The sequence below is a fragment of the Tachyglossus aculeatus genome, chromosome 6, assembly GCF_015852505.1.
Source record: "Tachyglossus aculeatus isolate mTacAcu1 chromosome 6, mTacAcu1.pri, whole genome shotgun sequence".
In the NCBI taxonomy this organism is placed as follows: Eukaryota; Metazoa; Chordata; class Mammalia; order Monotremata; family Tachyglossidae; genus Tachyglossus; species Tachyglossus aculeatus.
The window spans coordinates 14,846,415-14,861,173 of record NC_052071.1 but is presented as its reverse complement, the minus strand read 5'-3'; positions in this window follow the sequence as shown (position 1 = coordinate 14,861,173).

Below are 14,759 nucleotides of genomic sequence, written 5' to 3'. Positions count from 1 at the left end.
TGAGGCCAAAATGAAATAGTTCTGCCGAAGCGATAGCAAGCCGAGACTAGATGGCTCCATCTTCACGCCTCCTAAAGATGATTTCTTCCTTTGCCATCGGCAGGCATTGACTGATAACGTTGGTCCGTGGGGTGGGATGAAACCGATCCAATAATCTGTTTTTAGCACCCAACCCCTCCTCTAAACTCCTCGTGGGCAGGGGTCCCATCTCCCAACACTGTTGGAGTGTACCCTCCCGAGTGTTTTGTGCGGGGCTCTCCACAAAGCAAGTGAGCGCTCAGTACATAGCAGAGATCAATCGATAACCATCGATAGATAAGCAGTACGGCATGGGGTTAGGGTACGGGCCTGGGAGTCACAAGGTTGGCTGCCGTTTGTCTGCTGCATGGGGTTAGGGCAGGGGCCTGGGAGTCACAAGGTTTGCTGCCGATTGTCTGCTGCATGGAGACAGGGCAGGGACCTGGGAGTCACAAGGTTTGCTGCCATTTGTCTGCTGCATAGGGACAGGGCACAGGCAAGTGCTTAAAATATTCAGGTGCACGGGCAGAGGCAATGCAGAAGGGAAAAAATAGGGGAAATGAAGGCTTTGCCAGGGAAGGACTCTTGGAGGAGATGTGATTTTAATAATTATTATTTAACAACAATAATAATAGCATCTGGTAAGCGCTGCTATGGGCCAATCACCATACTAAATGTTGAAGTAGATACGAGGCAACAATCTAGAAGGGGGAGACAGAGAACAAAACCAAACATACTAACAAAATAAAATAAATAAATAAAATAAAATAAATAAAAACAAATAAAATAAATAAATAAATAAATAAATAATGTAAAATAAGGAAATAAAATAAATAAATAAATAAATAAAAGTAAAATAGAGTAATAAATCTGTACAAACATATGTAGATATATACAGGTGCTGTGGGGAAGGGAAGGAGGTAAGATGAGGGGGATGGAGAGGGGGACGAGGGGGAGAAGCTGCTTCATGAAGCAGAAGCCGTCATGAGGCCAAAATGAAGGGGTTCTGCCGAAGCGATAGCAAGCCGAGACTAGACGGCTCCATCTTCACGCCTCCTAAAGATGATTTCTTCCTTTGCCATCGGCAGGCATTGACTGAAAACGTTCGTCCGTGGGGTGTGATGAAACCCATCCAATAATCTGTTTTTAACGCCCAACCCCTCCTCTAAACTCCTCATGGGCAGGGGTCCCACCGACCAACTCTGTTGGAGGGTACCCTCCCAAGCGTTTTGGACGGGGCTCTCCACAAAGCAAGCGAGCGTTCAGTACATAGCAGAGATCAATCGATAACCATCGATAGATAAGCAGCGTGGCATGGGGATAGGGCACGGGCCTGGGAGTCACAAAGTTTGCTGCCATTTGTCTGCTGCATGGGGTTAGGGTACGGGCCTGGGAGTCACAAGGTTGGCTGCCATTTGTCTGCTGCGTGGGGTTAGGGCAGGGGCCTGGGAGTCACAAGGTTTGCTGCCATTTGTCTGCTGCATGGGGTTAGGGCAGGGACCTGGGAGTCACAAGGTTTGCTGCTGTTTGTCTGCTGCATGGGGTTAGGGCAGGGGCCTGGGAGTCACAAGGTTTGCTGCCATTTGTCTGCTGCATGGGGTTAGGGCAGGGACCTGGGAGTCACAAGGTTTGCTGCTGTTTGTCTGCTGCATGGGGTCAGGGCAGGGGCCTGGGAGTCACAAGGTTTGCTGCCATTTGTCCGCTGCATAGGGACAGGGCACAGGCAAGTGCTTAAAATATTCAGGTGCACGGGCAGAGGCGATGCAGAAGGGAGAAAATAGGGGAAATGAAGGCTTTGCCAGGCAAGGACTCTTGGAGGAGATGTGATTTTAATAATTATTATTTAACAACAATAATAATAGTATCTGGTAAGCGCTACTATGGGCCAATCACCATATTAAATGTTGAAGTAGATACGAGGCGACAGTCTAGAAGGGGGAGACAGAGAACAAAACCAAACATACTAACAAAATAAAATAAATAAATAAAATAAAATAAATATAAATAAATAAATAAATAAAAGTAAAATAAATAAGAAATAAAATAAATAAATAGAGTAATAAATCTGTACAAACATATATACATATATGCAGGTGCCGTGAGGAAGGGAAGGAGGTAAAATGAGGGGGATGGAGAGGGGGAAGAGGGGGAGAAGCTGCTTCATGAAGCAGAAGCCATCATGAGGCCAAAATGAAAGGATTCTGCTGAAGTGGTAGCCGAGACTAGATGGCTCCATCTTCACGCCTCCTAAAGATGATTTCTTCCTTTGCCATCGGCAGGCATTGACTGAAAACGTTCATCCATAGGGTGTGATTAAACCCATCCAATAATCTGTTTTTAACGCCCAACCCCTCCTCTAAACTCCTCATGGGCAGGGGTCCCACCGACCAACTCTGTTGGAGGGTACACTCTCCAAGCGTTTTGTGTGGGGCTCTCCACAAAGCAAGCGAGCGTTCAGTACATAGCAGAGATCAATCGATAACCATCGATAGATAAGCAGTGTGGCATGGGGACAGGGCAGGGGCCTGGAAGTCACAAGGTTTGCTGCCGTTTGTCTGCTGCATGGGGTTAGGGCAGGGGCCTGGGAGGCACAAGGTTGGCTGCCGTTTGTCTGCTGCATAGGTGAAGGGCAGGTGCCTGGGAGTCACAAGGTTTGCTGCCGTTTGTCTGCTGCATGGGGTTAGGGTAGGCGCCTGGGAGTCAGAAGGTTTGCTGCCATTTGTCTGCTGCATAGGGTTAGGGCACCGGCAAGTGCTTAAAATATTCAGGTGCACGGGCAGAGGCAATGCAGAAGGGAAAGAATAGGGGAAATGAAGGCTTTGCCAGGCAAGGACTCTTGGAGGAGATGTGATTTCAATAATTATTATTTAACAACAATAATAATAGCATCTTGTAAGCGCTACTATGGGCCAATCACCATACTAAATGTTGAAGTAGATACGAGGCGATAGTCTAGAAGGGGGAGACAGAGAACAAAACCAAACATACTAACAAAATAAAATAAATAAATAAAATAAAATTAATAAAATTAAATACGTAAAATAAATAAATAAATCAATAAATAAAAAAAAATAAATAAAAGCAAAATAAATAAATAAATAAATAAATAGGTGAAATGAATGAATGAATGAATGAATGAATAAATAAATAACTAAATAAATAAAAGAAAAATAAATAGAGTAATAAATCTGTACAAACATATATGCATATATGATGAAACCCATCCAATAATCTGTTTTTAATGCCCAACCCCTCCTCTAAACTCCTCGTGGGCAGGGGTCCCACCGACCAACTCTGTTGGAGGGTATCCTCACAAGCATTTTGGATGGGGCTCTCCACAAACCAAGCGAGCGTTCAGTACATAGCAGAGATCAATCGATAACCATCGATAGATAAGCAGTGTGGCATGGGGACAGGGCAGGGGCCTGGGAGTCACAAGGTTTGCTGCCATTTATCTGCTGCATGGGGTTAGGGTAGGGGCCTGGGAGTCACAAGGTTTGCTGCCGTTTGTCTGCTGCATGGGGACAGGGCAGGGGCCTGGGAGTCACAAGGTTTGCTGTCATTTGTCCGCTGCATAGGGTTAGGGCACGGGCAAGTGCTTAAAATATCCAGGTGCACGGGCAGAGGCAATGCATAAGGGAGAACATAGGGGAAATGAAGGCTTTGCCAGGCAAATACTCTTGGAGGAGATGTGATTTTAATAATTATTATTTAACAAGAATAATAGTAGCATTTGGTAAGCGCTACTATGGGCCAATCACCATACTAAATGTTGAAGTAGATACGAGGCGACAGTCTAGAAGGGGGAGACAGAGAACAAAACCAAACATACTAACAAAATAAAATAAATAAAATAAAATAAACATAAATAAATAAATAAATAAAAGTAAAATAAATAAAAAAATAAAATAAATAAAGATAAATAAATAGATAAATAGATGAATAAATAGATAAATCAAAGTAAAATAAATAAATAGAGTAATAAATCTGTACAAACATATATACATATATACAGGTGCCGTGGGGAAGGGAAGGATTTAAGATGAGGGGGATGGAGAGGGGGATGAGAGGGAGAAGCTGCTTCATGAAGCAGAAGCCATCATGAGGCCAAAATGAAAGGGTTCTGCCGAAGCGATAGCAAGCTGAGACTAGACGGCTCCATCTTCACACCTCCTAAAGATGATTTCTTCCTTTGCCATCGGCAGGCATTGACTGAAAACGTTTGTCTGTGGGGTGTGATGAAACCGATCCAATAACCTGTTTTTAATGCCCAACCCCTCCTCTAAACTCCTCGTGGGCAGGGGTCCCATCTCACAACACTGTTGGAGGGTACCTTCCCGAGCGTTTTGGACGGGGCTTTCCACAAAGCAAGCGAGCGCTCAGTACATAGCAGAGATCAATCGATAACCATCGCTAGATAAGCAGTATGTCATAGGGATAGGGCACGGGCCTGGGAGTCACAAGGTTGGCTGCCCTTTGTCTGCTGCATGGGGTTAGGGCAGGGGCCTGGGAGTCACAAGGTTTGCTGCCATTTGTCTGCTGCATGGGGTTAGGGTAGGGGCCTGGGAGTCACAAGGTTTGCTGCCCTTTGTCTGCTACATGGGGTTAGGGTAGGGGCCTGGGAGTCATAAGGTTTGCTGCCATTTGTCCACTGCATAGGGTTTGGGCACGGGCAAGTGCCTAAAACATCCAGGTGCACGGGCAGAAGCAATGCATAAGGGAGAAAATAGGGGAAATGAAGGCTTTGCCAGGCAAGGACTCTTGGAGGAGATGTGATTTTAATAATTATTATTTAACAACAATAATAATAGCATCTGGTAAGCGCTACTATGGGCCAATCACCATACTAAATGTTGAAGTAGATACGAGGCGACAGTCTAGAAGGGGGAGATAGAGAACAAAACCAAACATACTAACAAAATAAACTAAATAAATAAAATAAAATAAAGAAAAATAAATAAATAAATAAATAAATAGAATAAATAAATAAAGGTAAAATAAATAAAATAAAGTAAATAAATAGATAAATAAATAAATAAATAAATTATAAAAGTAAAAGAAATTAATAGAGTAATAAGTCTGTACAAACATATATATATATATATATACATATATACAGGTGCCATGGGGAAGGGAAGGAGGTAAGATGAGGGGGATGGAGAGGGGGATGAGGGGGAGAAGCTGCTTCATGAAGCACAAGCCATCATGAGGCCAAAATGAAAAAGTTCTGCCTAAGCGATAGCAAGCCGAGACTAGATGGTTCCATCTTCACGCCTCCCAAAGATGATTTCTTCCTTTGCCATCGGCAGGCATTGACTGAAAACGTTGGTCCATGGGGTGTGATGAAACCCATCCAATAATCTGTTTTTAACGCCCAACCCCTTCTCTAAGCTCCTTGTAGGCAGGGGTCCCATCTCCCAACACTGTTGGAGGGTACCCTCCCGAGCGTTTTGTGTGGGGCTCTCCACAAAGCAAGCGAGCGCTCAGTACATAGCAGAGATCAATCGATAACCATCGATAGATAAGCAGTGTGGCATGGGGACAGGGCACGGGCCTGGGAGTCACAAGGTTTGCTGCCCATTTGTCTGCTGCATGGGGTTAGGGCAGGGGCCTGGGAGTCACAAGGTTGGCTGCCATTTGTCTGCTGCATGGGGACAGGGCACAGGCAACTGCTTAAAATATCCAGGTGCACGGGCAGAGGCAATGCAGAAGGGAGAAAATAGGGGGAATGAAGGCTTTGCCAGGCAAGGACTCCTGGAGGAGATGTGATTTTAATAATCATTATTTAACAGCAATAATAATAGCATCTAGTAAGCGCTACTATGAGCCAATCACCATACTAAATGTTGAAATAGATACGAGGTGACAGTCTAGAAGGGGGCGACAGAGAACGAAACCAAACCTACTAACAAAATAAAATAAATAAATAAAAATAAATGAATAAATAAATAAATAAATGTAAAGCAAATAAATAAATAAATAAAAGTAAAGTAAATAAGTAGAGTAATAAATCTGTACAAACATATATACATATATACAGGTGCCGTGGGGAAGGAAAGGAGGTAAGATGAGGGGGATGGAGAGGGGGATGAGGGGGAGAAGCTGCTTCATGAAGCAGAAGCCATCATGAGGCCAAAATGAAAGGGTTCTGCCGAAGCAATAGCAAGCCGAGACTAGTCGGCTCCATCTTCACGCCTCCTCAAGCTGATTTCTTCCTTTGCCATCGGCAGGCATTGACTGAAAACGTTCATCCGTGGGGTGTGATGAAACCCATCCAATAATCTGTTTATAACGCCCAACCCCTCCTCTAAACTCCTCGTGGGCAGGGGTCCCATCTCCCAACACTGTTGGAGTGTACCCTCCCAAGCGTTTGTGCGGGGCGCTCCACAAAGCAAGCGAGCGCTCAGTACATAGCAGAGATCAATTGATAACCATCGATAGATAAGCAGTGTGGCATGGGGGTAGGGCTCGGGCCTGGGAGTCACACAAAGTTTGCTGCCATTTGTCTGCTGCATGGGGTTAGGGTAGGGGCCTGGAAGTCACAAGTTTTGCTGCCATTTGTCTGCTGCATAGGGACAGGGCAGGGGTCTGGGAGTCACAAGGTTTGCTGCCATTTGTCCGCTGCATAAGGTTAGGGCACGGGCAAGTGCTTAAAATATTCAGGTGCACGGGCAGAGGCAATGCAGAAGGGAGAAAATAGGGGAAATGAAGGCTTTGCCAGGCAAGGACTCTTGGAGGAGATGTGATTTTAATAATTATTATTTAACAACAATAATAATAGCATCTGGTAAGCGCTACTATGGGCCAATCACCATACTAAATGTTGAAGTAGATACGAGGCGACAGTCTAGAAGGGGGAGACAGAGAACAAAACCAAACATACTAACAAAATAAAATAAATAAATAAAATAAAATAAAAATAAATAAATAAATAAACAAGCAAATAAATAAATGGTAGTAAAATAAATAAATAAATAAAATTTAAAAAAGTAAAATAAATAGAGTAACAAATCTGTACAAGCATATATATATATATATATATATATATATATATATATATATACAGGTGCCGTGGGGAAGGGAAGGAGGTATGATGAGGGGGATGGAGAGGGGGACGAGGGGGAGAAGCTGCTTCATGAAGCAGAAGGCATCATGAGGCCAAAATGAAAGGCGCTCAGTACATAGCAGAGATCAATCGATAACCATCGATAGATAAGCAGTGTGGCATGGGGATAGGGTACGGGCCTGGGAGTCACAAGGTTAGCTGCCGTTTGTCTGCTGTATGGGGTTAGGGTAGGGGCCTGGGAGTCACAAAGTCTGCTGCATAGGGACAGGGCATGGGCCTGGGAGTCACAAAGTTTGCTGCCATTTGTCTGCTGCATAGGGTTAGGGCAGGGGCCTGGGAGTCACAATGTTTGCTGCCATTTGTCCGCTGCATAAGGTTAGGGCACGGGCAAGTGCTTAAAATATTCAGGTGCACGGGCAGAGGCAATGCAGAAGGGAGAAAATAGGGGAAATGAAGGCTTTGCCAGGCAAGGACTCTTGGAGGAGATGTGATTTTAATAATTATTATTTAACAACAATAATAATAGCATCTGGTAAGCGCTACTATGGGCCAATCACCATACTAAATGTTGAAGTAGATACGAGGCGACAGTCTAGAAGGGGGAGACAGAGAACAAAACCAAACATACTAACAAAATCAAATAAATAAATAAAATAAAATAAATAAAAATAAATAAATAAATAAATAAATAAATAAAAGTGAAATAGATAAAATAAATAAATAGATGGGTAGATAAATAAATGAATAAATAAATATAGAAATCAATGAATATATAAATAAATAAATTAAAGTAAAATAAATAAATAGAGTAATAAGTCTGTACAAACATATATACATATATACAGGTGCCGTGGGGAAGGGAAGGAGGTAAGATGAGGGGGATGGAGAAGGGGATGAGGGGGCGAAGCTGCTTCATGAAGCAGAAGCCATCATGAGGCCAAAATGAAAGGGTTCTGCCAAAGCGATAGCAAGCCAAGACTAGATGGTTCCATCTTCACGCCTCCTAAAGATGATTTCTTCCTTTGCCATCGGCAGGCATTGACTGAAAACGTTGGTCCATGGGGTGTGATGAAACCAATCCAATAATCTGTTTTTAACGCCCAACCCCTCCTCTAAACTCCTCGTGGGCAGGGGTCCCATCTCCCAACACTGTTGGAGTGTACCCTCCCGAGCGTTTTGTGCGGGGCTCTCCACAAAGTAAGCAAGCACTCAGTACATAGCAGAGATCAATCGATAACCATCAAAAGATAAGCAGTGTGGCATAGGGAGAGGGCACGGGCCTGGGAGTCACAAGGCTTGCTGCCGTTTGTCTGCTGCATGGGGTTAGGGTAGGGGCCTGGGAGTCACAAGGTTGTCTGCCATCTGTCTGCTGCATGGGGTTAGGGTAGGGGCCTGGGAGTCACAAGGTTTGCTGCCATTTGTTTGCTGCATGAGGTTAGGGTAGGGGCCTGGGAGTCACAAGGTTTGCTGCCATTTGTCTGCTGCATGGGGACAGGGCAGGGGCCTGGGAGTCACAAGGTTTGCTGCCATTTGTCTGCTTAATAGGGACAGGTCAGGGGCCTGGGAGTCACAAGGTTGTCTGCCATTTGTCTGCTGCATGGGGTTAGGGTAGTGGCCTGGGAGTCACAAGGTTTGCTGGCATTTGTCTGCTGCATAGGGACAGGGCAGGGGCCTGGGAGTCACAAGGTTTGCTGCCATTTGTCCACTGCATGGGGTTAGGGCACGGGCAAGTGCTTAAAATATTCAGGTGCACGGGCAGAGGCAATGCAGAAGGGAGAAAATAGAGGAAATGAAGGCTTTGCCAGGCAAGGACTCTTGGAGGAGATGTGATTTTAATAATTATTATTTAACAACAATAATAATAGCATCTGGTAAGTGCTACTATGGGCCAATCACCATACTAAACGTTGAAGTAGATATGAGGCGACAGTCTAGAAGGGGGAGACAGAGAACAAAACCAAACATACTAACAAAATAAAATAAATAAAAATAAATAAAATAAATAAATGAATAAAAGTAAAATAAATAAATAAAATAAATAAAATAAAATAAATGTATAAATAATAAAAATGAAATAAATAAATAGAGTAATAAATCTGTACAAACATATATACACATATACAGGTGCCATGGGTAAGGGAAGGAGGTAAGATGATGGAGATGGAGAGGGGGACGAGGGGGAGAAGCTGCTTCATGAAGCAGAAGCCATCATGAGGCCAAAATGAAAGGGTTCTGCTGAAGCGATAGCAAGCCGAGACTAGATGGCTCCATCTTCACGCCTCCTAAAGATGATTTCTTCCTTTGCCATGGGCAGGCATTGACTGAAAACGTTCGTCCGTGGGGTGTGATGAAACCCATCCAATAATTTGTTTTTAACGCCCAACCCCTCCTCTAAACTCCTCGTGGGCAGGGGTCCCATCTCCCAACACTGTTGGAGTGTACCCTCCCAAGCATTTAGTGCGAGGCTCTCCACAAAGCAAGCGAGTCCTCAGTACATAGCAGAGATCAATCCATAACCATCGCTAGATAAGCAGTATGGCATGGGGAGAGGGCACGGGACTGGGAGTCACAAAGTTTGCTGCCATTTGTCTGCTGCATGGGGTTAGGGTACGGGCCTGGGAGTCACAAGGTTGGCTGCCGTTTGTCTGCTGCATGGGGTTAGGGCAGGGGCCTGGGAATCACAAGGTTTGCTGCCGTTTGTCTGCTGCATGGGGACAGGGCAGGGGCCTGGGAGTCACAAGGTTTGCTGCCGTTTGTCTGCTGCATGGGGACAGGGCAGGGGCCTGGGAGTCACAAGATTTGCTGCCATTTGTCCGCTGCATAGGGACAGGGCACAGGCAAGTGCTTAAAATATTCAGGTGCACGGGCAGAGGCAATGCAGAAGGGAGAAATTAGGGGAAATGAAGGCTTTGCCAGGCAAGGACTCTTGGAGGAGATGTGATTTTAATTATTATTTAACAACAATAATATTAGCATCTGGTAAGCGCTACTATGGGCCAATCACCATATTAAATGTTGAAGTAGATACGAGGCGACGGTCTAGAAGGGGGAGACAGACATACTAACAAAATAAAATAAATAAATTAAATAAAAATAAATAAATCAATAAGTAAAAGCAAAAAAAAATAAATAAAAGTAAAATAAATTAAAGTAAAATAAATAAAATAAAATAAATCAATAAATAGACAAATAGATAAATAAAAGTAAAATAAATAAATAGGGTAATAAATCTGTACAAACATATATACATATATACAGGTGCCGTGGGGTAGGGAAGGAGGTAAAATGAGGGGGATGGAGAAGGGGATGAGGGGGCGAAGCTGCTTCATGAAGCAGAAGCCATCATGAGGCCAAAATGAAAGGGTTCTGCCGAAGCGATAGCAAGCCGAGACTAGATGGTTCCATCTTCATGCCTCCTAAAGATGATTTCTTCCTTTGCCATCGGCAGGCATTGACTGAAAACGTACATCCATGGGGTGTGATCAAACCCATACAATAATGTGTTTTTAACGCCCAACCCCTCCTCTAAACTCCTCATGGGCAGGGGTCCCACCGACCAACTCTGTTGGAGGGTACCCTCCCAAGCGTTTTGGACGGGGCTCTCCACAAACCAAGCGAGCGTTCAGTACATAGCAGAGATCAATCGATAACCATCGATAGATAAGCAGTGTGGCATGGGGACAGGGCAGGGGCCTGGGAGTCACAAGGTTTGCTGCCATTTATCTGCTGCATGGGGTTAGGGTAGGGGCCTGGGAGTCACAAGGTTTGCTGCCGTTTGTCTGCTGCATGGGGACAGGGCGGGGGCCTGGGAGTCACAAGGTTTGCTGCTGTTTGTCTGCTGCATAGGGTTAGGACAGGGGCCTGGGAGTCACAATGTTTGCTGCCATTTGTCCCCTGCATAGGGACAGGGCACAGGCAAGTGCTTAAAATATTCAGGTGCAGAGGCAGAGGCAATGCAGGAGGGAGAAAATAGGGGAAATGAAGGCTTTGCCAGGCAAGGACTCTTGGAGGAGATGTGATTTTAATAATTATTATTTAACAACAATAATAATAGCATCTGGTAAGCGCTACTATGGGCCAATCACCATACTAAATGTTGAAGTAGATACGAGGTGACAGTCTAGAAGGGGGAGACAGAGAACAAAAGCAAGCATACTAACAAAATAAAATAAATAAATAAAATAAAATAAAAATAAATAAATAAATAAATAAATAAATAATAGTAAAATAAATAAATTAAATTAAATAAATAAATAGATAAATACAGTAAACAAATAGAGTAATAAATCTGTACAAACATATATACATATATACAGGTGCCGTGGGGAAGGGAAGGAGGTAAGATGAGGGGGATGGAGAGGGGGACGAGGGGGAGAAGCTGCTTCATGAAGCAGAAGCCATCATGAGGCCAAAATGAAAGGGTTCTGCCGAAGTGATAGCAAGCCGAGACTAGACGGCTCCATCTTCACGCCTCCTAAAGATGATTTCTTCCTTTGCCATCGGCAGGCATTGACTGAAAACGTTTGTCCGTGGGGTGTGATGAAACCCATCCAATAATCTGTTTTTAACGCCCAACCCCTCCTCTAAACTCTTCATGGGCAGGGGTCCCATCTCCCAACACTGTTGGAGTGTACCCTCCCGAGCGTTTGTGCGGGGCTCTCCACAAGGCAACTGAGCGCTCAGTATATAGCAGAGATAAATCGATAACCATCGATAGATAAGCAGTATGGAATGGGGATAGGGTACAGGCCTGGGAGTCACAAGGTTTGCTGCCATTTGTCTGCTGCATGGGGTTAGGGTACAGGCCTGGGAGTCACACAAGGTTGGCTGCCATTTGTCTGCTGCATGGGGTTAGGGCAGGGGCCTGGGATTCACTAGGTTTGCTGCCATTTGTCTGCTGCATAGGGACAGGGCAGGGGCCTGGGAGTCAGAAGGTTTGCTGCCATTTGTCTGCTGCATAGGGTTAGGGCACGGGCAAGTGCTTAATATATTCAGGTGCACGGGCAGAGGCAATGCAGAAGGGGAAAAATAGGGGAAATGAAGGCTTTGCCAGGCAAGGACTCTTGGAGGAGATGTGATTTTAATAATTATTATTTAACAACAATAATAATAGCATCTGGTAAGTGCTACTAAGGGGCAATCACCATACTAAATGTTGAAGTAGATACGAGGCGACAGTCTAGAAGGGGGAGACAGAGAACAAAACCAAACATACTAACAAAATAAAATAAATAAATAAAATAAAAATAACTAAATAAATAAATAAATAAGTAAAAGTGATGTGAATAAGTAAATAAATAAATAAAAGTAAAATAAATAGAGTAATAAATCTGTACAAACATATATACATATAGACAGGTGCCGTGGGGAAGGGAAGGAGGTAAGAGAAACTGTTTCATGAAGCAGAAGCCATCATGAGGCCAAAATGAAAGGGTTCTGCCAAAGCGATAGCAAGCCGAGACTAGATGGCTCCATCTTCACGCCTCCTAAAAATGATTTCTTCCTTTGCCATCGGCAGGCATTGACTGAAAACATTCATCCGTGGGATGAGATGAAACCCATCCAATAATCTGTTTTTAACGCCCAACCCCTCCTCTAAACTCCTCGTGGGCAGGGGTCCCATCTCCCCACACTGTTGGAGTGTACCCTCCCGAGTGTTTAGTGCGGGGCTCTCCACAAAGCAAGCGAGCTCTCAGTACATAGCAGAGATCAATCGATAACCATCGATAAATAAGCATTGTGGCATGGGAACAGGGCAGGGGCCTGGGAGTCACAAGGTTTGCTGCCGTTTGTCTGCTGCATAGGGACAGGGCAGGGGCCTGGGAGTCACAAGGTTTGCTGCCATTTGTCTGCTGCATGGGGACAGGGCAGGGGCCTGGGAGTCACAAGGTTTGCTGCCGTTTGTCTGCTGCATAGGGTTTGGGCAGAGCCTGGGAGTCACAAGGTTTGCTGCCATTTGTCCGCTGCATGGGGTTAGGGCACGGGCAAGTGCTTAAAATATTCAGGTGCACGGGCAGAGGCAATGCAGAAGGGAGAAAATAGGGGAAATGAAGGCTTTGCCAGGCAAGGACTCTTGGAGGAGATGTGATTTTAATAATTATTATTTAACAACAATAATAATAGCATCTGGTAAGTGCTACTATGGGCCAATCACCATACTAAATGGTGAAGTAGATACGAGGCGACAGTCTAGAAGGGGGAGACAGAGAACAATACCAAACATACTAACAAAATAAAATAAACAAATAAAATTAAATAAATAAAAATAAATAAATAAATAAAAGTAAAATAAAGTAAAATAAAGCAAAATAAAGAAAAGAAAATAAATAAATAAATAAATAAATAAATAAATAAATAAATAAATAAATAAAAGTGAAATAAATAGAGTAATAAATCTGTACAAACATATATACATATATACAGGTGCCGTGGGGAAGGGAAGGAGGTAAGATGAGGGGGATTAGGGGGAGGAGCTGCTTCATGAAGCAGAAGCCATCATGAGGCCAAAATGAAAGGGTTCTGCTGAAGCGATAGCAAACCGAGACTAGACGGCTCCATCTTCACACCTCCTAAAGATGATTTCTTCCTTTGCTATCGGCAGGCATTGACTGAAAACGTTCGTCCGTGGGGTGTGATGAAACCCATCCAATAATTTGTTTTTAACGCCCAGCCCCTCCTCTAAACTCCTTGTGGGTAGGGGTCCCATCTCCCAACACTGTTGGAGTGTACCCTCCTGAGCATTTTGTGCGGGGCTCTCCACAAAGCAAGCGAGCCCTCAGTACATAGCAGAGATCAATCGATAACCATTGCTAGATAAGCAGTGTGGCATGGGGAGAGGGCACGGGACTGGAAGTCACAAGGTTTGCTGCCGTTTGTCTGCTGCATGGGGTTAGGCCAGGGGCCTGAGATTCACAAGGTTTGCTGCCATTTGTCTGCTGCATGGGGACAGGGCGGGGGCCTGGGAGTCACAAGGTTTGCTGCCGTTTGTCTGCTGCATGGGGTTAGGGCAGGGGCCTGGAAGTCACAAGGTTTGCTGCCGTTTGTCCGCTGCATAGGGACAGGGCACGGGCAAGTGCTTAAAATATCCAGGTGCACGGGCAGAGGCAATGCAGAAAGGAGAAAATAGGGGAAATGAAGGCTTTGCCAGGCAAGGACTCTTGGAGGAGATGTGATTTTAATAATTATTATTTAACAACAATATTAATAGCATCTGGTAAGCGCTACTATGGGCCAATCACCATACTAAATGTTGAAGTAGATACGAGGTGACAGTCTAGAAGGGGGAGACAGAGAACAAAACCAAACATACTAACAAAATAAAAAAAATAAATAAAATAAAATAAATAAGAATAAATAAATAAAATAAATAAATAAATAAAAGCAAATAAAATAAATAAATAAATAAATTAATTAATTAAAGTAAAATAAATAAATGGAGTAATAAATCTGTACAAACATATATTCATATATACAGGTGCCCTGGGGAAGGGAAGGAGGTAAGATGAGGGGGATGGAGAGGGGGACGAGGGGGAGAAGCTGCTTCATGAAGCAGAAGCCATCATGAGGCCAAAATGAAAGGGTTCTGCCGAAGCGATAGCAAGCCGAGACTAGACGGCTCCATCTTCACGCCTCCTAAAGATGATTTCTTCCTTTGCCATCGGCAGGCATTGACTGA